Source organism: Hylobates moloch, unplaced genomic scaffold (genome assembly GCF_009828535.3).
Source record: "Hylobates moloch isolate HMO894 unplaced genomic scaffold, HMol_V3 SCAFFOLD_6, whole genome shotgun sequence".
NCBI classification, from domain to species: Eukaryota; Metazoa; Chordata; class Mammalia; order Primates; family Hylobatidae; genus Hylobates; species Hylobates moloch.
The window spans coordinates 64,538,198-64,560,211 of record NW_026652281.1 but is presented as its reverse complement, the minus strand read 5'-3'; the positions used below and the strand labels follow the sequence as shown (position 1 = coordinate 64,560,211).

Genomic DNA, 22,014 nt, shown 5'->3' with positions numbered 1-22,014 from the left:
ATCACCAAATATGCATACAGAGCGCACATGAGAGAGAGGTGTATGTGTGTATGTAATCAAGACTCCATTATGTACAAGTTACAAAATGAACATGAAAAAATAAATTTAAACTTTCTTTTGAAATGTAGTTTTCTAGTGTTAAAGGATTTAACATTTCTTGGCTTACAACAGTGTACATTGTCTTATGTTAACATGTTCCCTGCAAAGCTGTTTAAAAATCAAATAATACAATTTTTACTTTAAATATCACAACTTTGGGGAGCTCTTTTCCAAAAGAGAAGAAAAGAAAGAAAGAAGAAATTTCTAGTAATGTGAATAATCAGCTTCTAGTTACATCTTTGAAATCTGGAGCTTTTGTGTAATAAAAATGCTTAAAATAAAGATGTCTCAATTTTTTAAGCAGCAAGAAAATACTTGGAGAATTAAAAGACAATATATACTAGCATTAGAAGAAAACCTACAGATGATTCTAGTCTACCTTCCTTATTTTATCGATGAAGATGGTGAAATTAGTAATGACAGATCCAAAGTGCAAGGTTCTTATAAGTTTTTTAGTTTTTGGATTCTCTCTCAACCATATACTTCTATTAGATTAAACCTTTTTTTTTTCTCTATGTAAAAGCACTGTATCATTTTCAAATTATGGCCAATAGATTTTTGGATGATTTCATGTTGAAAATGATTGCTCTGTGTGACAAAGGGAAGCCTGCTTCCTCTATCCCAAGAACAGTCTACTTGGTTTTTAAAAGGCATTGTGAATGTACAGCATCCTTACTGCACGGCTGCATGCACAAGGCCAAGCTGTCTCTGAAAGAATTCCACACCTGACAGGATGCTGGCCACACCTTTCTTGGCTGAGAGACAAAGCAAGGAAATTGTGGAAGGTAAGTAATTGAAGAAATCATTTTCTTCCTCTTCATGTATGCTTCTTTTCTTGGATCTGGGATTATTGGTGGGTTTATTTTTTGTCTCTTTCCATCTTTGACACTTTCTTTTTACTTAGGAGATGCCAAATGAGAGACACATAAATTATGAGATTTTTTTTTAAACCCTGCAATTGACCATTGCATTGGTGTATGCTTTGTCACTTGCAAGATTCACAAATAACACAATTCCTGGTGTTGGGGGGCACCCTAAAAGGGACAATTTCTTTTCAGAATAATAAATCACAATATTTAAAGGGAAGAGTTCTTGTGAAAAAGCTATGAGTGGAAGAGTCCAAGCCTGGCTTCCATCTGTGTTTGGGGAAGAGTTAACAGCAATGTGTGGGAAGTCAAACAAAAATGGAGAGCCGAGATCTTCTTTGCTTTTTAAAACAAGGATGTTTGTTTAAGAAAAGTATGTGTGGGGGAAGAAGGGGGAGGGCTGTGGCTCCTGTGAGAGAAAGGGGACGTGGGGAGACACAAGTCAGCAGTTCAAAGGATTTTTGTGCATGCAGGATACTAAATAAATTGAAGAGGCAATTTTTATAAAAAAATATTTGCCCAGCCAAAGAGGGAAGTCAGTGATATTGTAAGGTTGCTGCTGAGTAGTTAAATCCTCAGGTACCGCTTGGCTTGTGACCGTCACTCCTATCCATCTCAGTTGGCTTCTCCGGGCTTTTCCATCTTTTCTCTGAGAGTCTCCATATTTCCATTCAGCTTCTGGAATTGACCTGTATCACTGAGAAACGTGATTAAGCTGCTTTAAAAAGCCTCTAATTTCCATCTTGCAAAAGAAAAATATAAATGCAAAGATGGTGCCATAGCTACTAGCTCAGTTTCAAGGCATCTGGGTGTCAGACATCAGAATATAAATCAGGGAAGGCATTTTACCAGATAGTGTACATTGTGATGAATAAAACACAGAGGAAATGGGGACTTCATAAAAATAAGAAGTACAAATATCCAGTCATGAAAGGTACATATTTGTTAGAGATTATGCCTATTGACATGATGAGTTGGAAGAATCATTTTATGTGACTTTACAGGCTCACGAATATAAACGACTTTATTGGCTCATGAATATAAACAACTTAAAATATGACAAATATATTCTTTAAAAGGAGTCAGCTATCTCCTTAGGTTTTCATTATCTTTCAAAGAGAAACAAATTTAAGAATCTTAGCTTTTCACCAATGAAATGACAGTCTATCTGATTCTCTATGAAGTTATGAAAATGATAAAGAAACTTTAAAAGATCTTATCTCCACATATACAAACATTTCTTATTTGTGTAAATCCAAGTTAATATATGAATGTAAAAGCATAGTTCATATTTGTAGTGAAATTGAACTTCTTTCAAAGAAAATATCTCAACATATAGAGTATCAATCAATTTCAGAAAATAAAAAGTCTTCAAGCTTTACATAGTGCAAGCTTGGGATATTGTGGGATCATATTTAATCACTGATGGGTTAATGTTCTAAGCAAACTGTAATTAAAAATAAATAGGTCTCTAAGCTACCTAATCCTCAAGTGTGCCAAATGAGGCAAACATTTCACTTCTGTAAAAATAAACTTCTAATTCTAATCTAAAGCATTAGTTGAGCCTCCCATCAAGGAATTTTGTGATGTTTATTCATTTATCTAAGCTACTTTTCTCAGACATGAATATTTATGAACCACAGGGTTCAATCCAGTATTACAAGAAGTAAGAGGTAGTGTCTTCTAGATGTAAAGGATGCTTATAATTCTACTGTGTCTCCAGATACTCACTGGCATCTCGTCATGCTTGAATGAGCCATTCAAAATAAAGCTGCCGTCTAATCGAAGTACCTGAAGTGCAAAAATGTGACAAGAATTTAATGAAGCATAAATTGTCATTTAGTTGAACATACAGACCCCTTTACTGTAGCACAATTAAATAAAACATAATGGAGGCTTCTATTCGTCAATCCCAATCGCCTTCTGTTTTGCAGACAGGAAAACTACAAGATCAGTTAATGTCTTTATTGTGGACTGTGGTGCATGGAGAGTAAACGTGTTCTCTCCCTCTCTCTTTTCCCCATCCTTCCCCCAACCAGGCACACATTTTGTATATGTTTATAATTAAGAATTTGTCATGTATAAGACACTGTGTTCAATGCTAGTGGGAAATCTAAGATTAATCAAATGGCCCCACTATCTACAGAAAACAATAGCCTTTATCAAATACCAACAGGCTGTTTTTTTTTTTTTTGAACAAAAAAGTTATTATGCAGCTCTCTAGACTAAGACTGTGAAAGTCCCAGGCATTGAAATTTGGAGCAAATATAGTGGTTCAATGAAAAAAAAAAAAATCAATCTATTTCAGGGATAATGAACTTTCCTGATTGTGAAATATGTTGAATTTCTCATTCATACGAGTGAGTCTATGGGGTCGCTACGGGCATGAAAGTGAGTGGTTTAATAATTGAGGGTAGAGGAAGCAGAGGGCTGTGGGAAGATTAACAAGAGTCAAGTATACCCACTCTCCACTTATAATTCTGCAGGAACCAAGAAGGAAATGGGAATGACAACTGGCTGAGAGAACATCAAGGTCCAGGAATGGAAATGGCAGCTGGCTGAGAGGTCAATCAGGTTCAGAAAATGAGATTAGCAACTAAGAGATCTAAAAATCTACCAACAGCATACTAAACTATTTGCTCATGCATTTGTTATTTTAGAAAATATTTCTTGAGCACCTATGTATGTAAAGTGCTTTGCAGGCCAGTCGCTAGGTATATAGGTATATAGTATCTTCCTCGTGCCCCCTTAAATCAAATTTGTAATTAAGTTCTGTCAATTTTACTTTTGAAATATTTCAAATGATTATTTATTTCTCTCATTCTTCACTTACAACATTTTGGTACAAGACACTATTACCTGCCAACAAGCGTACTTGGAAAAATCTAGTTGGTCTTCCCACATCCACTCTCATCCCTTCCAAACTTCCCCCATATTGCAAATGGGTAGATTTTTTAAATGTTATTTTGATCAAGTCACCATTCAACCCCACCCCAAATTCACTCTATTAAATCCCATTGCTCTGAGAATGAAGATCAGAATCACTTAGATCACATAAAGCTATACGGTCAGAATCTTTCAGGTCTCCATCCCATCTCAAACCACTAGCCGGCTCCCTCTCCCAATGCCCTCCAACTGCATTAGCCTTTTAAAGTTCCTAAAGCAACTCTTGACGCATTCAGCCTTTGTATATGCTGTTCATGTCATCTGGACCAAACCTCTTCCACTAACTTAGTTAAACCCTGATATGGTTTGCCTGTATGCCCACCCAAATCTCATCTTGAATTGTAGCTCCTGTAATTCCCATATGGTGTGGGAGGGATCCAGTGGAAGATAATTGAATCATGAAGGCAATTTCCCCCATACTGTTCTTGTGGTAGTGAATAAGTCTTACGAGATCTGATGGTTTTATAAGGGGAAACCCCCTTCACTTGGTTCACATTCTCTCTTGTCTGCCACCACGTAAGATGTGCCTTTTGCTTTCTGCTATAATTGTGAGGCCTCCCCAGCCACATGTAACTGTTAGTTCATTAAACATCTTTTTCTTTATAAATTACCCAATCTCAGATATGTCTTTTTCAGCAGCGTGAGAACAGACTAATACGAACCCCATTCATTTTTCAGATCTCAGATTCAGGGAACCCTTTCCTGACTACCTCAGAGTTGGTCAGGTTGTTCTGTTGTATGCCTTTGTAAGCTGATATGGTTTGGTTTTGTGTCACTGCCCAAATCTCATGTCAAATTGCAATCCTCAATGTTGGAGGAAGGGCCTGCCGGGAGGTGATTGGATCATGGGGGCAGATTTCCCCCTAGCTGTTCTTGTGATAATGAGTGAGTGTTCACGAAATCTGGTTGCTTAAAAGTGCACAGCACCTTCCCCTTCACTTTCTTCCTCCTGTTCCAGCAATGTAGGATTCACCTGCCTCTCCTTTGCCTTCCGCCATGATTGTAAGTTTCCTGAGGCCTCCACAGCTATGCTTCCTGAACAGCCTGCAACACTATAAGCCAATTAAACTTCTTTTCTTTAAAAATTACCCAGTCTCAGGTAGCTTTTTTTTTATAGCAATGCAAGAATAGACTAATACATAGGCAGAACACTTATCTCTACTTGTAATTTTTAATTATTTATTGTGATATTAGAATAATATCTATTTTCCCCAGAAGAGTATAACACCACAAGGGCAAAGACTGTGTTTGATTTTGCTCACTTGCTTGTCCCAGCAGTACAGCACTTAGCACAGCACCTAACGTAGTAGGTAGTCTATAAATATTTGTTGAATAATTGAGTAACATAGCTGTAAAGGTGTGCTGTACAGTTCAATGGAATAAACAGTGGAATAGACATGAGCTAAGACAATCCATTAGGGCTAAACTTCTGCCTCAAGACAAGCAATGTGCCTTTAGAACTTTTGGGTCCCAAACCTGAAATACTTATTGGGGCATCCCATCATAAACCAAAAACCATTGCTTTTAATCATGAGTACTGAGTGGTTTTAATCATTCTAGGAAATATTTCCTGAAATGTGCTGAGCATATTATTGATTTGAATTTCTCAGGGGGAAAACATTTTTTTCTTGGTATTGACATAAATTTAGAAACCCAATTTTTAAATGATTAACAATGATGAATGAAGCAAGGATGATATTTCTATACCTACAATTTTTCTAAATAAGTCAATGGCTCTCTATTCCCTCAGTCTCAGTCCTGACCACCTCTGCATAAGCAAAACAGCCTGATGATTTTAACTTCCACAGATTCTCTCAACACAACATCCATCAAGCACATGACTTAATTCAATTACTATCTACTTTCAGCCAGGCTATATTTTTTCTTTGATTTGTGCGGATCTTCAGTCAAAATGTAGCTAAGGTTATTTTGCTATAATAAAGCTTAGTTACCAAAGATTAGGCTAGGATCAAGACTTGCTGAGAAGAGAGGAAAGTTATTGCATGCTGTTTAAAAATTTTCAGGCCATTGATTTTATTTGGAGACACCATTTATCCTAATAACATGTAGAAATGAATAACTTTAATGCACCTCAAGAAGCATACACAGTGGTGTTAAAATCAGTCTTGGTGAATCAGATTATTTTTTGAGTTTACAAACTGTTTGCTATTTTGAATAATACTACAGGAAACTTTTACAAGTGATATGCCTGGAGGGTGGAGTTAGGAGGGACTTTCTGGCTGGTTACGGTGGCTCATACCTGTAGTCTCAGCACTCTGGAAGGCCAGGGCAGGCAGATCGCTTGAGGTCAGAATTTCAAGACCAGCCTGGGCAAAACCCCATCTCTACAAAAAAAAAAAGAAGGACTCTCAATATCTATGTATCTGAGATTTTTGCAATTTTGTTTAATTTGAATTTTAATAATAAACATGTAATACTTTTGAATTAAGCAAAAAGTAATAAAAAACTTTTAAAAGAACCAATTTGGTGAATTATTTCTCAAAACTCGAAGTTTAGCTTCTGCTTTCACTTACAATTTTGTAAATCACGAGTTTGACCCTCCTGATGAACAATGAGAACAGTCCAGTGAAGCGAGAAACTTTGGTATTAAAGCTAATTAGAGCAACATAAGATATTTTAAAAAAGTAAGTCAACTTAAATCCAGAATATGATTAGTCATTCCCAAGAAAGAAGATATTCTCAGCTACTTTCATCTCTGATGGAACAGTGAAGGGAGAAGTTTGCCGTAGAAGGGAGTGACATAAAACCAGCCCAAATCAAAAAACTGTAGCAGTTGCCTGTGAGCTTGCAAGATGGATTAAAATCCCAAGGAGTTCCAGACTCAGAGAAAGTCTCCACCTATCCACTAACTCTTTCCCAAGGGGTTCACCTAGCGTTGGGGAATAGAATGCTGAAGGCTGCAGTCAAGGCAGGAGAATGAAGACAAATCCTGAGGATCTCCAGGCCTTCTTTGAAAGAAATGTAGCATCTGCTGAAGGCTGGGAATAGGGCAGGAGAGTAAAATCTCTTCCAGGCTCTCAAGGCCCCCATCGAATGCATTATCTCAGACCTCCAAAGATGGGCCAGAAATTTCCTGGGATAAAAAGGCCAATAATTGCATGAGAAAGCAAAGAGGTTTTCCCAGAAATTAAAAGAGCTGGTAGTCACAGGCATCTCCCACATTCAGAAAGCTGGTCACCTGGCTACAGAGCACAAAGAGATCTTTGGAGTTTTATGAATGCTCAGATCTCAAGTCCTGCTGGAGGAAAGGTCCTGATTCCAACATCAAATTATTTGAATCCAGTGGTGAACTGAATAACTAAATCTTTAATGAAGCCCAGACTCAGCTAATCTGTAGATTAGATTGACTCAGCCCCTCGTATTAGTGGCACGACAGAAGTAGGATGTGCCTTATTTGGAGGGTAAATATTACCTAGGCTTCACTGTTGGCTTACACACAATGTTGAGTACACAATACAAAAATTTAAGTCATGCCAAGTGGTAAGAAAATTTGACACATAGTCAAGAGGAAAACTGGTCAACAGAATCAGATGCAGAGAGGGTCAAGTATAAAATATATCAGATCAGGACTTTAATAGTGCTGTGATAAACACACCAAAGAGTCTAGTGGAAAAGACTGAAAAAGATGTTTTATTTAGTTTTGGCTTTTTTTTTTCTGTTGTGTCATATAAATAATAAGCAACATAGGACTCGCTACTTTTGCTTAATGTCATCGTTCTGTGATTTATTAATGTTGCTGCACACAACTATAATTTGTTTTTTCAGTGATGTATAGAATACCATTGTATGACTATACCATAATTAATTTAACCATTCAATCATCAGTATACATTTGGATTTCTAAATTTTTACTCTTACAAAGACTGTCATGATGCACATTCTTGCGTAAGTCTCCAATGCATACTCAAGTGTTTCTCTATACACTATACCTATGAGTGGAATTTTAGCAAATGGTACATTTTTTTTCCCCACAGTAGTTGTACAAGCGGGGCATGAGTTCCTATGCCTTTATATCCTCACCAACACCAGATGTCAAACTTTTTTATTTTTGCCAATTGATGGATATAAGTTGGGATCTCATACTGGTTTAAGCTTCAGTTCTCTAATTTCTCATGACATTGAGAATCTTTTCATATACTCACGGTCTATTTGTGTTATCTCTTCTACGAGAAACTTAACCTTTTTCTTATGAATTCACAGTAATTATCCATATATTCTGCAAACAAATCATCTGTCATTTATATATGTTGCAAATCTGTTCTATTTCTTCATATATTACCAAATCCACAATACATTACTATTATTTTACTTTAAATATTTAATTGTTTTTTAAATGTTAAAAATGAGAAAATGTCTTGTATATTCACTGTTTCTGACAGTCCTCATTCCTTTATGTAGATCCAAATTTTAATTTAACACCATTTTCTTTCTGTCTGAAGAACTTCCTTTAACATATTTGATGGTGTATATCTACTGATAATGAATTGCCTGCCAACACTAATTTGTCTGAAAAAAGTCTTTATCTAACCTTCCCTTTGGAAATTTATTTTCACTGGGTAAAAATTCTATGTTGATAGTTGTTTCCTTCACAAATTTAGTGTTACACCTGCATTGTTTGCTGGCTTGCATAATTCCTGACATGAAATCTGCGGTTATTCTTATTTTGTACCTCTACTGGTAATGATTTCTTTTTCCCAGCACTTTAGAAATGTACCAGGATCTTATCGATTCTGTGGCTTCTCGTGATAAATCTGTGGTCATTTGAATTGTTTTTCCTCTGTATATAAAGTATCATTTAAGAATATTTTTCTATTCCCTCTTCTCCCTTCCTTCTGGGATTATAATTCCATGTAGATTAGACCTATTGATCCTGTCCTACAGGTCAGTAGACCCTATTATTTTTATTCTCTCCCCACCCCCGACAAGCTGTTTTATCTGGTATTATGTCTCATGAATTCTAACTTCCTAGGCTTCCTGAAACTCTGATCTCTATCTCCTCAACTCAGTGAAACTTATACGTTTTGTAAGTCTCCCCTCTCCCCGATGGCCTGTAAACTGCCTCCAGGAATAAGTTCACTCCTCTGTGAACTCTGTGATTTCTTTTGACCAATGTCTTGACGTCATTGTTTTAGATATTTTGTGACATTTTCTAATTTTTTGGGATAAAAAAAGATGTATCTGGTTCTTGTTACTCCACCAGAGCCAGAAGCAAAAGTCTACTATTATCTTCTTACAAGGAAAACTAAAGCATCAAACTTTTGGGGAGTGATCAGATGCTAAATGCAGAGAATGATTACAGTTTCTGGTCTTCAGCAGTGCTTGGATGGAACCTGGAGCTTGCTTTTAATCAGCCAGTCAGTCCATGCCTCCACTTCACCACCACATTCTATGATCAAACCACCCCAAGGGCTCCATTACTCCAATACTGTGCAGCAACCACCTCTTCTCAGTTACCTAATACGGTGATCTTTTTGCAGGTGCCCCAAAACTACCACCAGGACTACAGAACCAAAAAGGTGGCCAAACTTTCCACAAGATATTATTAAAGCTGATCTTGATAGTGGGAGAGCAAGCTGATTGTAATGGAATATGTATAATACCTAGACAATGTATAAATCTTGTTCTTATTGGAACTGTAAAAAGTAGCCACTGACAAAACTGACTCCCATATTTTTGACTTGCTGGAGACACATTACCTAAATAAGCAGGTAAAATACGTTTTTAAAATAGATGCTCATGTAGTAAATTTGGGCAAGAGAGGGGTTCTGCAATCTGGCATTGGAGTTTCTTTGACAAGTACACCTGGGAGATGGTGACAATGAGAGTGAAGCCTCAGGTTGGTTTCCCCATAGCCATGAGGATAGCTTCCCATGTTGAATAATGAAGTACTTTTATATCTGTGTGATCTTCATACTTTCTGCAGGGGCTTACCAAAATATCCACCTCTGCTTTCTTCCTACATTTGCACTGTTCCATTCAATGAGTAATTGGGTACCAAAAATAAAAGATACTAACTTATCTATTAAAAATGTTAAACAGGCTGGGCATGGTGTCTCACGCCTATAATCCCAGCACCTTGGGAGGCTAAGGCAGGCGGATCACCTGAGGTCAGGAGTTTGAGACCAGCCTGACCAACATGGTGAAACCCCATCTCTACTAAAAATACAAAATTAGGTGTGGTGGTGCATGCCTGTAATCCCGGCTACTTGAAAGGCTGAGGCAGGAGAATCGCTTGAACCTGGAAGGCAGGGGTTGCAGTAAGCCGAGATCGCACCTTTGCACTCCAGCCTGGGCAATGAAGTGAGACTCTGTCTCAAATAAATAAATAAATAAATAAATAAATAAAGTTAAACGAATTAGTAGCAGAGGTTAGCAACTTTTACATAGTAGTCGGTTATTGATAGAGGAATATTTGCTCTATGTATTTTGACTTTCAGCTTGAGTTTTTTTTCTTTTAACTCAATAAAAGAGTTTCATGACAGTAAAATACTTGAGATGTCAGTTTTAGGGCTAGGTTTTCTCTTCAGTATTTTAAATACATATAAAATTATTAGTTATGTGTTAATGTTTTAGACTTTCTAAAATACAATTTTTTTTTTTGAGGCAGAGTCTCACCCTGTTGCCCAGACTGGAGTACAATGGTGCTATCTCGGCTCATTGCAACCTCTGCCTCCCAGGTTCAAATGATTCTCCTGCCTCAGCCTCCTGAGTAGCTGGGATTACAGGCACCTGCCACCACGCCCAGCTAAGTTTTGTATTTTCAATAGAGGCGGGGTTTCACCATGTTGGCCAGGCTGTTCTCAAACTCCTGACCTCGTGATCTGCCTGCCTTGGCCTCCCAAAGTGCTGGCATTACTGGAGTGAGCCACCATGCCTGGCCCAATACAAATGATTTTTATTGAGTACAGCTTCTTTGCTTTTCTTATTTGATTTTTCCACGGTTAATTTGGTTATCATGAATGTTTAATCTTCCAAATTCATTCACACAATGATAATCTTGCTTTCTAAGGATAATAGATGAGAATAAGCTTTTGAGCCAAATAATAGTTCATTCTTAGAAATAGGAAGTAAAGCATTGCCAAGATTAAAACAAGCCCAGACACTGAGGTTCAAGGTCAGTTTGAAACAGAAACCACAAATTTTGATTAGATCTAACCTTGGCAGCATAAGACTCAAATGAATTGTTTTTAGTATTATATAGCAGAGATATGCATACACAGTCTAACAAAAGGAGACACAGAGACCAGTTCAAAGTAGCAGAACATTCAGAAAAGAATTAAAACTCAGGTCTGTTTTAGTGAACATGGGTCTGGAGCCCCTGATTCTATGACTTGTCACTAACACACCTGGAGTAAGTTAACAGAAGGACAAATGCTGTCAGAGAAGTCAACTAAATGTTCTAAGGTGAATGAACGACACACACACAGATGTATGACAAGTACACATTCTTCCTCACACAGATAGTCCAAGACTAAAAAATCAAAGCTCAAAAGATAGAGTTTAAACATGAAAATAAGTCAATTTTGAAATTCTCATTTTCTTACTTTACATGATGTAACTAGGCCAAAATCCCCTTCCCTGGGTATCAGAAGTCTAGGAAACGCAAAAAGATATTTATAACATGCTTATAAGTCACTATAAAGGCAGTGTAAATATATACTAAAACATTTTATTTTTAAAGTGCTACTATAAAGTGTTACTATTCTATAGTCGAAAACTGGTTTCTCATTGTCAGTGATCGCATGGAATGCCACTATTGAGTTTGCTAGCATTTCACTATGTTTCTTTTCTTTCTTGTGTTTTGGAGACAGGGTCTCTCTCTGTCACTCACACGGAAGTGCAGTTGTGCAATCACTGCTCGCTACAGCCTCCACCTCTTGGGCTCAAGCGATCCTCCCACCTCAGCCTCTTCAGTAGCTGAGACCACAGATGTGAGCCACCACACCAGGCTAACTTTTGTAGCTTTTGTAGACAGGTTCCTACTATGTTGCCCAGGCTAGTCTCGAACTCCTGGGCTCAAGCAATCCTCCCACTTTGGCCTCCCAAAGTACTGGGATTACAGGTGTGAGGCATCACGCCCAGCCTACTGTGTTTCTAGGAGAGCCTTGCAAATTCAAAAACACAGCCCATAACATCTTTAAAAACTCTTTAAAAGACTTAGAAACATAATGCACATGAAAGAAATATAAAACATAGACAATAAATTATCATAAAACAAAATACCATGGAACTATAACATGGACGAAGAAATAAAGTCAGCAACCCACAAGCCCTTCCCAAGGTTCATGACATATTGAGTTGTTCATGAAAATAGCTCATAATGGTTTTGAAGAATAAAAAGAACATTGTAAATCATATCTTGAAAAATTAGTATCCCATATAAGTAGCATATACCAGACTTATTGGAAGAGTCTTGGTAAATTAAAACCCACAATAAGCCAATATTTCTATTTCGTTTGAGTACAACAATTCCAGATACGAGCTAGAGATCATGAATATCGTCAGCATCTGACTCGACACAGCCCTAGCCATGCCTTGCTTCATGATGATATTACATTGCTACGCTCTGAGAACCACCCAGGGGCTTTGCTTTGTGATGTGAATAGCCGGTTCCCTGTCTGAGAAAATAGGCAAATATTCCCATCTGGAAGCAAAATTTGTGAACTCATCTCCTCTCCCAAACATTCATTCAGCCTTATCTCACCTTTCTCAGAGCCTGCCTCTGCCTCCTCACAGGATATATTCTGCCCTGGGTACCAGGCAGACATCATCATGATCATTATTTAATGCACTATCTGTTTTGTTATTGCCTGTTAGCTTTTTTTTTTTTCTCCAATTATACTTGGAGGGTTGATTCTAGACAGGTTCCATTTCTGCATTCCCAGCAAGTAGCTTTGTGCCTAGAACTCACTGTGCATATAATGCACATTTATCGATGAAAGGTTTTAACGTGGATCAGGATGACTCAGGTGACATGGAGTCTGGTCTGCCTGTAGGAAATTGATCTTTGTTCTATCTTCATCCAATACTACAATCTTAGGCAAGTGATAAGATATGCCTGGTTCTCAGTATTTTAATCTACAAAACAGGGATGACCGGTGAGGTGACCTCTAAGAGGACCGTACAGCTCCAAAATTCTTTAATCCTGCCAGATCCTCAGAGTACTTGAGTATGAAATCTTCCAAAATGATGGCACCCAATTTTCACACTAAATGGGAAATCTTGATTGCCCTCACCACTATTCAAAACTGTGATTTTCAGACAAAAACAATTTTGAAACAAATGTATTTACCTTTCTCAAGACCACCAAAACGCTTAGCAGATGGGTTTTTGAACGACAGGACAAATCCTGTCCTGTCCTGGAGATGAAACGCCACCTAGTGGATACATTCCTAGGCAGTGCGTTCCCCACCGGAACAAGAGGGCGCTTTGTTCTCTGGCTGAGGCCTCCACTCAGATTCTTCTTCCTCCACCTGACACTCCTATCTCAACCTTGTCATTGCTTTGGCTTTCTAAAAATTATAGGAATACTTATCTTGGTAAGAGAAAATGTGTTTATTTGAACCATGTTTGATTTAATTTTTACCTATTTGCTTTACATTGCCAGCGTAGTTGGCATTTTAAGGAAGAAAGATAAAAGTCCAGCATACTCAGACTGAGTCTTTTTAGTTTCTTATCAATTTGATTTGAAAACAATCCTTGAGCATTCGGAGACGCCTTGGCTAGGCAGACAGAAAAAGGATAGTAGAGTTCATATGTCTCCTAAGCAGAAGAGACTATAGCGCCCAAGCTTTTGTCCAGTTCCTCACCAAAGGACCAGTATTTTACAATTTTTCTTGTTTTAAAGAGAAACCATTATAGATGACTAATCTAGAGCTTTGGACAAGTAAAGTTACTTCAGTGTGAAGTGGAATCTTTGCCTGGATAATGTTTTCACTGAGCTTAAGGAAATTTAAGCGACGGCTACTTAAAATGAACAGAAGGACAGGATTTTACTAGTTATTTTTTTCTCTACCTAGCAGAAAAATATCCATCAGTTCTGCCTGTTGAGGTTCAAAGAAACTTAGAAAAAGGTGGTCTTCATTAATTAATGAAACATCAAGAGGATTGCTACAAACCTCTAGCCCAGCTTCTGATGCCTCTAAGGTACTTTATTATTTCTGCAGCAGAAACTTACTCATTTAACCAGAGCTAATGATTCCCTCCAGCAGTCCCATGGCAGCCAGCTCTTCACATTGTAATTGCATCACTGAGGCTCTATATGTCTCCAGCCTTTCCTTAAAAACCTTTTTTTTCTTTTCATTAGTCTTTTCTTTTTTTTGGCTACGTACCTCCAGCCAGCTCAGGGCATTTTAATTTATATTTCCTACAACCATCAACCTAGTGTAAAATTTCTTCACTTCTTTACAGACTTTTGTTTCTCTTTCTCTGACATCTCTTACTGTATCTCAAAAAATGTGGAAGTTTTCTGAACCTAAAAATAATTCTTTTATTAATCCTAATATATATTCAAATTAAAGTTGTCTCCCTCGTCCCACCTTCCTTTCTTCTTTCTTTCCATAAATAAATAAATAAATAAATAAATAAACTCTTTCAGAAACAGTCCTAAGGTATTAATACAATCTCCGTGAGTTCCATAAACACATTTCCCAGTGGCAATTCTGTACAGCCTCATTCCTAATGGAACCACTCAAAGGATTATGCCAAGATTTCTAAGTAATAGTCTTGTCCTTCTGCTCACGAACAAGTTTTATAGACTTGCTCTTCTTGCTTGTACCTTCTAGAAGAGGGCATATAGCTCAATTCAAACAGCCAAAAAGAAAAAAAACTTAGAGGAAACATGGAGAAATTACAACCCTACAGTTAGCCTTATTTATGCTTCTACCCACTCCCACTAAAGGAATATATACTGTCAGTCAAAAGCTGCTCCTGTTCCTCCAATACATTTCATACTCAGAGTTCCTACAGAGATCATAGGCAAACATGAATTTCAAAGTCAATGTGCCAGTAAATAAATGTGTATTCATATATATTAGTTGTCTTAGGTGTTGAGTAGAAAATAAAGATAAGGCACAGTTCTTGGATTCTGAGAGATTACAATATAATTTGAATGGCAAGATGAACATATAAACATTCATGGGAAAGAGATAAGCAGGCATATCATAAGTCAAATTGAATTTTCCTATAGATATAATGGCAGAATTGAGGTTTATGTTGTTGACCAGGGACTTGATGCTAAACCTTGTATAGAATTAATCATAAGTACGGTATAAATAGTACACCTGCATTGTATAAATGTTTCTAACAGATATATCAAGAAGTCAAATAAAGAATCACGGTGTAGTTGGTTGGATGATGCCCACCCCTTCAAAAAAATATGCCCATGTGTTTAATGCCCAGAACTTGGGAATATGCCCTTATTTGGAAAAAAGGTATCTTTGCAGATCTAATTAAGGATCTTAAGATGAGATCATCCTAGATTACCTGTATGGACCTAAATCCTATGATGTGTCCTTATAAGAGACAGAAAAGAAGACAAGACACAGAGAAGGCCATGTGAAAACAGAAGCAGAGATTCGAATTATGCAGCCACAAACCAAGAAGCTCCTGGAGCCACCTGAAGCTGGAAGAGCTTCTCTTAGAGCTTTTGGAAGGGGAGCAGCCCTACCAACACCTTGATTTCAGGCCTCTAGTTCATATGAGAGAATAAATTTTGTTGTTTAAACTACCAAGTTTGTAGTAATTTGTTATGGCAGCCACAGGATACTAACACACATGGTGTCTTAGTCTGTCCCTGCTGCTGTAACAAAATACCACAGACTAAGTAATTAGGTAATTTTGAAAGCAAGAAATGTATTTCTCACAAATCTGGAGGCTGAAAGTCCAAGATCAAGGCACCTGTAGGTTCAGTGTTTGATCAGGGCTTGTCTCTGCTTCTAAGATGGCACCTTGTTGCTATATCCACTGGTGGGGATGAACAGTGTCTTCACATGATGGAAAGGCAGAAGGGCCTAACTAGTTCCCTGTAGCCCTTTTATAAAGTTGCTTATATCTGGCCACCATTCATAAGGACAGAGATCTCATGGCCTAATCATCTCCCAAGCACCCTACCTCTTAACCTTCAGGCTTAAGTTCCAACAAATAAATTTTAGAGAGACACATACATTCACACCGTAGTACATGGTAGCCAATCATATAAAACGCTGTTGATGGTCTTCTTTTATTTACCGTGATTCTTGCCTTACCTTTACTGTAATGAATCAGAAATTAGAAGCACAGCCATATGGGATTAATAAAATTCAGTAGAGTTCCTATGGGAATTGTAATAGCATTTTTGAAGAGATGCCTAGGGATGATGATAAAATTTAGAGAAACATTCCCATGTTTATCCTTAAGTTCTGGGTAACAAGTAAAGGCATTAAAGAGTAAGCTTTGTGGCCGGGCGTGGTGGCTCACACTTGTAATCCCAGCACTTTGGGAGGCTGAGGCAGGTGGAGCACCTGAGGTCAGGAGTTCGAGACCAGCCTGGCCAACATGGAGAAATCCCGTCTCTACTAAAAATACAAAACTAGCCGGGCGTGGTGGCACATGCCTGTAATCCCAACTATTTGGGAGGCTGAGGCAGGAGAATGGCTTGAACCCAGGAGGTGGAGGTTGCAGTGAGCCAAGATCATGCCATTGCACTCCAGCCTGGGCCACAAGAGTGGAACTCTGTTTCAAAAAAAAAAAGAGTAAGCTTTGAGTCATCTGTTGCCTTCAAACCAAGGTCTGTCTGGCTTCTAAAGGAAGGAAAATATAATTTTAAAATTGTATTGTTTTTCTTACATATAACACAATTGAGAAAAGAAGACCTCAAATCTTTAAGATATCTAAATAAATTGTCTTGAGCACTTTGATCTACTACAATGTTACTTCATCATTTTGGAATCCTTAAAGCTATGCTTGGATTTGATGACCACAGCCAAAGTCATACATTGTTAAATTTGATCCTGAATGTGCCTAATTAAAAGCATTTGTATTTTAGTCATAAGACTTATTCTTTATCAAATATCAATTGTTTGAAATCATTACTTTTCCCTTTAATAGTTGTATGAGGGGAAAATTTGAGATGCAATTCTAAAATAATGAGATTAATTCCCAAACAATGTGAGGTGCAGAGTAGGCATTCGATATATAAAGACGTGTTCAATGAATGAATTTATTCATCTAAGAGTTTGACTTTTTCTTTTTTTCAGATAGAGTTTCACTGTTGTTGCCCAGGCTGAAGTGCAATGGTGCAGTCTCGGCTCACTGCAGCCTCCGCCTCACGGGTTCAAGCAGTTCTCCTGCCTCAGCCTCCTGAGTAGCTGGGATTACAGGTGCCTGCCACCATGACTGGCTTTTTTTTTTTTTTGTATTTTTAGCAGAGATGGGTTTTCACCATGTTGGCCAAGCTGGTCTCAAACTCCTGGTCTCAGGTGATCTGCCCGCCTTGGCCTCCCAAAGTTCTGGGATTACAGGCGTAAGCCACCATACTCGGCTGATTTTGACTTTTAGGCAGACCTCTGATTAAGATCTACATACTTAAAATTTACCTGCTAAAGCTGAAGATCTCTATAGAAAGTCAGAGATGGCTGTAAGATAAAGCCCATCTTACTTCCTTATGCAGAAGAAACAGCTGCAAATCCCTGAAGGGGCTGGAAGAGTGAAGCTAACTTGAAATTAAATAAGAGAGAGGGTTAGGACTGGGGTACACTAGAAGGCACACACTCTCTTAAGAGAGTAGCCACTACTGAACTGGTTGCCAATGGTTGCCATGCAGAAATTTGAGCCTAATGTTGCCACTTTTCTCATATTTTCAAGAAAAGCCAGAAATACAGACGAGAACATTTGCCATTTTAAAAGTTGGCAATGAGTTCACTGAAAAAGAAAACACTCTGTGTTGGCCAAATAAAACACATCTGCTGGCCAGATAGGCCTAGAGCCCTCCACTCTGGGTCTCTATTTCTTACCATCTTCCACGTCTCTTTACTTCCCTTGGATATCTTTCTATTTCCTCTTTCTTTCTCTCATTCCTTTCAATTTCTTGAACCACTAATTGATTCGAAACCAGCATCTGGAAAAGAAGTTGTACAGGGCAGAAGGACTGGAGCGCTGGAAGGGTTCTGAATGTCAGAACAATACTTCCCTGGAACAAGGCAGAAAGCAGGCCTGGGAAGCAGGAAAAAGGGCTGTGGATATCACAAATGCTGAAGTTTTGTCCATCATTTAATGAGTATATCTAATCACTGGAATGTTACTTAACCCCTTTGGTTCTTAGTTTCTCCATCTATAAAATGGGGATAATTGCATCAATATCCATTGTACAGCTATTATGAAACCAAATGAAATAATAGTTTTAAATGAACCTTATCAATATAAAGAGCCATATGATTATTAATCAATACCAACATTATTAATAATGAAAGAATTATTTACATGCTGATGCTTGTTATCATTGTTTATAATTCATAAGAAATGTGCCTAACCAGAAGCCAAATAGTCATAAATTAAACATGCTGTGGTGGATTATACAGACAGTATATTTAGTGTAACTTATGTGATAGAGACTAAAAGTGCTATAAAATTTCATAGGAAAAGAAGATTAATGACAACTAGAATAATAAGGGGAAGAGTCTTAGAGTGAGACAGAGTTGGAAGGCTACAGAGCATATTAATATTATTGAGTTGTTGCAGGTGCCAAAACACATTTCACTTTGGAATTACATTTTCATGAATATATTCTATGTGGAGCACCAAATATATTTAGCTGTTGGTTTCTCAACCTTCATTCATTCACTCATTCATTTATTTATTCATTCAACTGATATTTACTGGCCACTTACATGTGCCAGGTATTTTGATAGCTGCTATGTATACACTGTCCATGCCCTCAAAGAGCTTACTATCAAGAAATTAAGTTTGGGCAATCCTAGGTTAAACAAAATAAAACATTCTTGGGTAGAATTATTGTATACATATATGTATGTTCAACTGAAAGACTCTCTGGTCTTTTAGTATCCTTGAGTCTGGAAATATAAAGAAAATGGTATGTTATAGTTCTTTTAGATTAGTGATTGCATCCATTGTTTAAACTTAGAGATGCTGCAACTGAAAAGTTGTCTAGAGGTTGAAGAAAAACTATTGAGCATATCATTTGAAAACAGAAACACGAGACTGCTTAGAAATAAATAGGTATACATAAAACCACTGTGACTAACTTAATATAAATCCTTTTAAAATTGTTGAGTCATGTTGTTATTACATACTTTGTCAATTGATAGAATGTCTATCATGAAGTTGTCCTTGATTTTTTGGATTATTATCAAAAGTTTCTGTAAGATTGCTGGTAACGTGATACACGTTACCAAAGAGTTGAAACCCTCCAGACCACGTCATCTGATTGTAAGCACAATGTAAGTTGGGCCCCAATGTTCATTAATAGCTGCTGTAACTAGTGTGGCCTACAATAGTGTGATTCACGTAGGACCTCTGTCCTCAATTCAAAAGCCCTAGAAAACATATACAGATTATGTAAGTAGGGATAAGATTTCTAACATTTCTGGGCTCTAATTGTGGAAATTAGTGGAATTGTGGAAATTCCACTAGACTACGGAAAGGGAGTACTATTGTAGTATACAACACTGCTGTTGCCTTATTAGTTATAACATGATAGGTGCTGAATTGTGATTCACAATTTGAAAACACTGTAATCCAAACAATGCAATTACATACATTGCAAAAAGAATGTTGTTTTAAAGTTTATATTTAACTATTTTGTTCTATTGTTTTCTCACTAAAATAGAACTTTAGGAAATTTGAAAACTATATGAAAACATATTCATCTCATATAAAGCTGGCATAGGCAGGTCTATACCTTACCAATAACTTAAATGTTTGGAATACGGGATTTGTGTAGAATGAAAGATTATTTAATAATTCATTCATCATTAATTTCAATAAAATTATTATTTTGCTGTCCCCTAAGTCTATAGTTCATTCATTATTCTATGTAATTACCAACAAACAAGCACCCGGTAGGGGCAAAGGAAACCATGCTAAAGTTCAAGGTCATTTTTTTGTTGTGTTTTTTTTGTTTTTTTGAGACAGAGTCTGACTCTGTCATCCAGGCTGGAGTGCAGTAGTGCGATCTTGGCTCACTGCAACCTCCGCCCCCCTGGGTACAAGCAGTTCTCCTGCCTCAGCCTCCCGAGTAGCTGGGATTACAGGCGCCTGCCACTGTGCCCGGCTAATTTTGTAATCTTTAGTAGAGACGGGGTTTCACCGTGTTAGCCAGGATGGTCTTGATCTCCTCACCTTGTGATTCTCCCGCCTCGGCCTCCCAAAGTGCTGGGATTACAGGCGTGAGCCACAGTACCCGGCCAGTTCAAGGTAGTTTTATTTTAACAATGACCACACATTTTAAAGTAAACTATACTTTTTTTCTCTAATTTTAACTTCATAGTTTTTTGGGTTTTCTTAAATTAAAAAAAGTCATGTCTGCTTATTTTTGAGGGATTCAATCCAGAAGCATTTAAATGATACTTTTTTAGAGCTGAAAAGTCGCATAGATATTTTAAAAAGAGACCATCAGGAAAAAGCTTTTAAAAAAGGTGTAAAAATGTAAGCTCAAGTAGACCTGAACCAACGATACTCAAGCAGAACTGTTTCCCGATGAAGTAACTTTTAAAGTTTTCCAAAAGATATCTAGTTTTCTGAAAGACAAATTAGATAATTATAACATTTAAGGGAAAATTCAGATGCTTTTTGTATATTAAACTTTATCCAAGCACGGATACTAATTGAACTTAAGGTAAATAAACCCTAGCACTTTTTGAAGAAAATATTTTATTGTATTTTACTTTTATTTTTATTTTTTGAGATGGAGGCTTGCTGTGTCACCCAGGCTGGAGTGCAGTAGCACAATCTCGGCTCACTGCAACCTTCACCTCCCAGGTTCCAGCGATTCTCCTGTATCAGCCTCCCGAGTAGCTTGGACTACAGGCACCCACCACCATGCCCACCTAATTTTTGTATTTTTAGTAGAGACGGGGTTTCACTGTGTTGGCCTGGCTGGTCTTGAACTCTTGACCTCAAGTGATCTGCCCTCCTTGGCCTCCCAAAGTGCTGGGATTACGGGCATGAGCCACCACATCCAGCCCTGAAGAAAATATTTTAAATTGAAGGACAATGGAAAGTGTAAACGGAGTATTCTCTTTAAATTTCTTTGAGATACTATTATGTTCGAAAGCAGAGTGCGGGAATACAGTCATTTTTGTCTTTGGTTCTTTCCTATAACTGTAAGCTCTTTAACCATCTCTGTATCAGTGATCCACATTTCTAGTAATGTAACTAGCAGGTTTCTATTCGCACTTAACAGATGCTGGCAGTAACAATGGTAATGGATAATACATGCATAAACACATAAAAACAAATCAACAAACCAAATCCAAACAATAACATGTAACAAATAAAGTTCTTTCCAGTTGAGCCTGAAGAGAGTAGAAGACTGGTAATCAAATAAATGCTCATTAAAAGGAGAACAAGCATTTATCACTTGACTGCTGTAGACTAAAAATCATACTCTATGTCATATTTCAGAGGGCACAGATAAGTGGTTGCACTAATCGGTCAACTTCTGTAGGGAAATGTAAAATATACATACCTTTGCCAGCTTGCTACGGAGATGTTCCTCACAGTTTTGGTTTTGGTGGATCTCACTGGAACTACCTAAGCAATCAATAGCACAGGACTGGATAAGTAAGTCATCGTACATCCAAACTGAAGCTTAATAAAAATGTTTAAACGTTTTCTGTGAAACTTGCCTTACACACACACACACACACACACACACACACACACACACACACAGATCTTTTCTAATTTTTCTAATTGAGTCTTTAAGATGCTAATGTACGTTATGAGTTTTCAAAACATAGTTCATATTTAATGTTTATTGGATCAGAAAATTCTTTGTCCAAGACATAGTTGATAGAATTACTGCTGTAAGAAACTACTTTGGATTCTCTGCTTTCTACTATATTACTTCCCCTTTTAATTCTAT

General features: G+C 37.4%; 1 long non-coding RNA gene across 1 annotated transcript; it reads right to left on the bottom strand.

Annotated features, from left to right (window-relative positions):
- Nucleotides 1-1,355: 1,355 nt before the first annotated feature.
- Nucleotides 1,356-21,674, bottom strand: LOC131383801 (uncharacterized). The gene is made up of 4 exons (XR_009214113.1): nt 21,616-21,674; nt 6,172-6,256; nt 2,697-2,756; nt 1,356-1,662 (listed from the first exon to the last, which is right to left on the bottom strand). It is a non-coding gene; the product is annotated as an uncharacterized LOC131383801 (long non-coding RNA).
- Between the last annotated feature and the right edge of the window lie 340 nt (nt 21,675-22,014).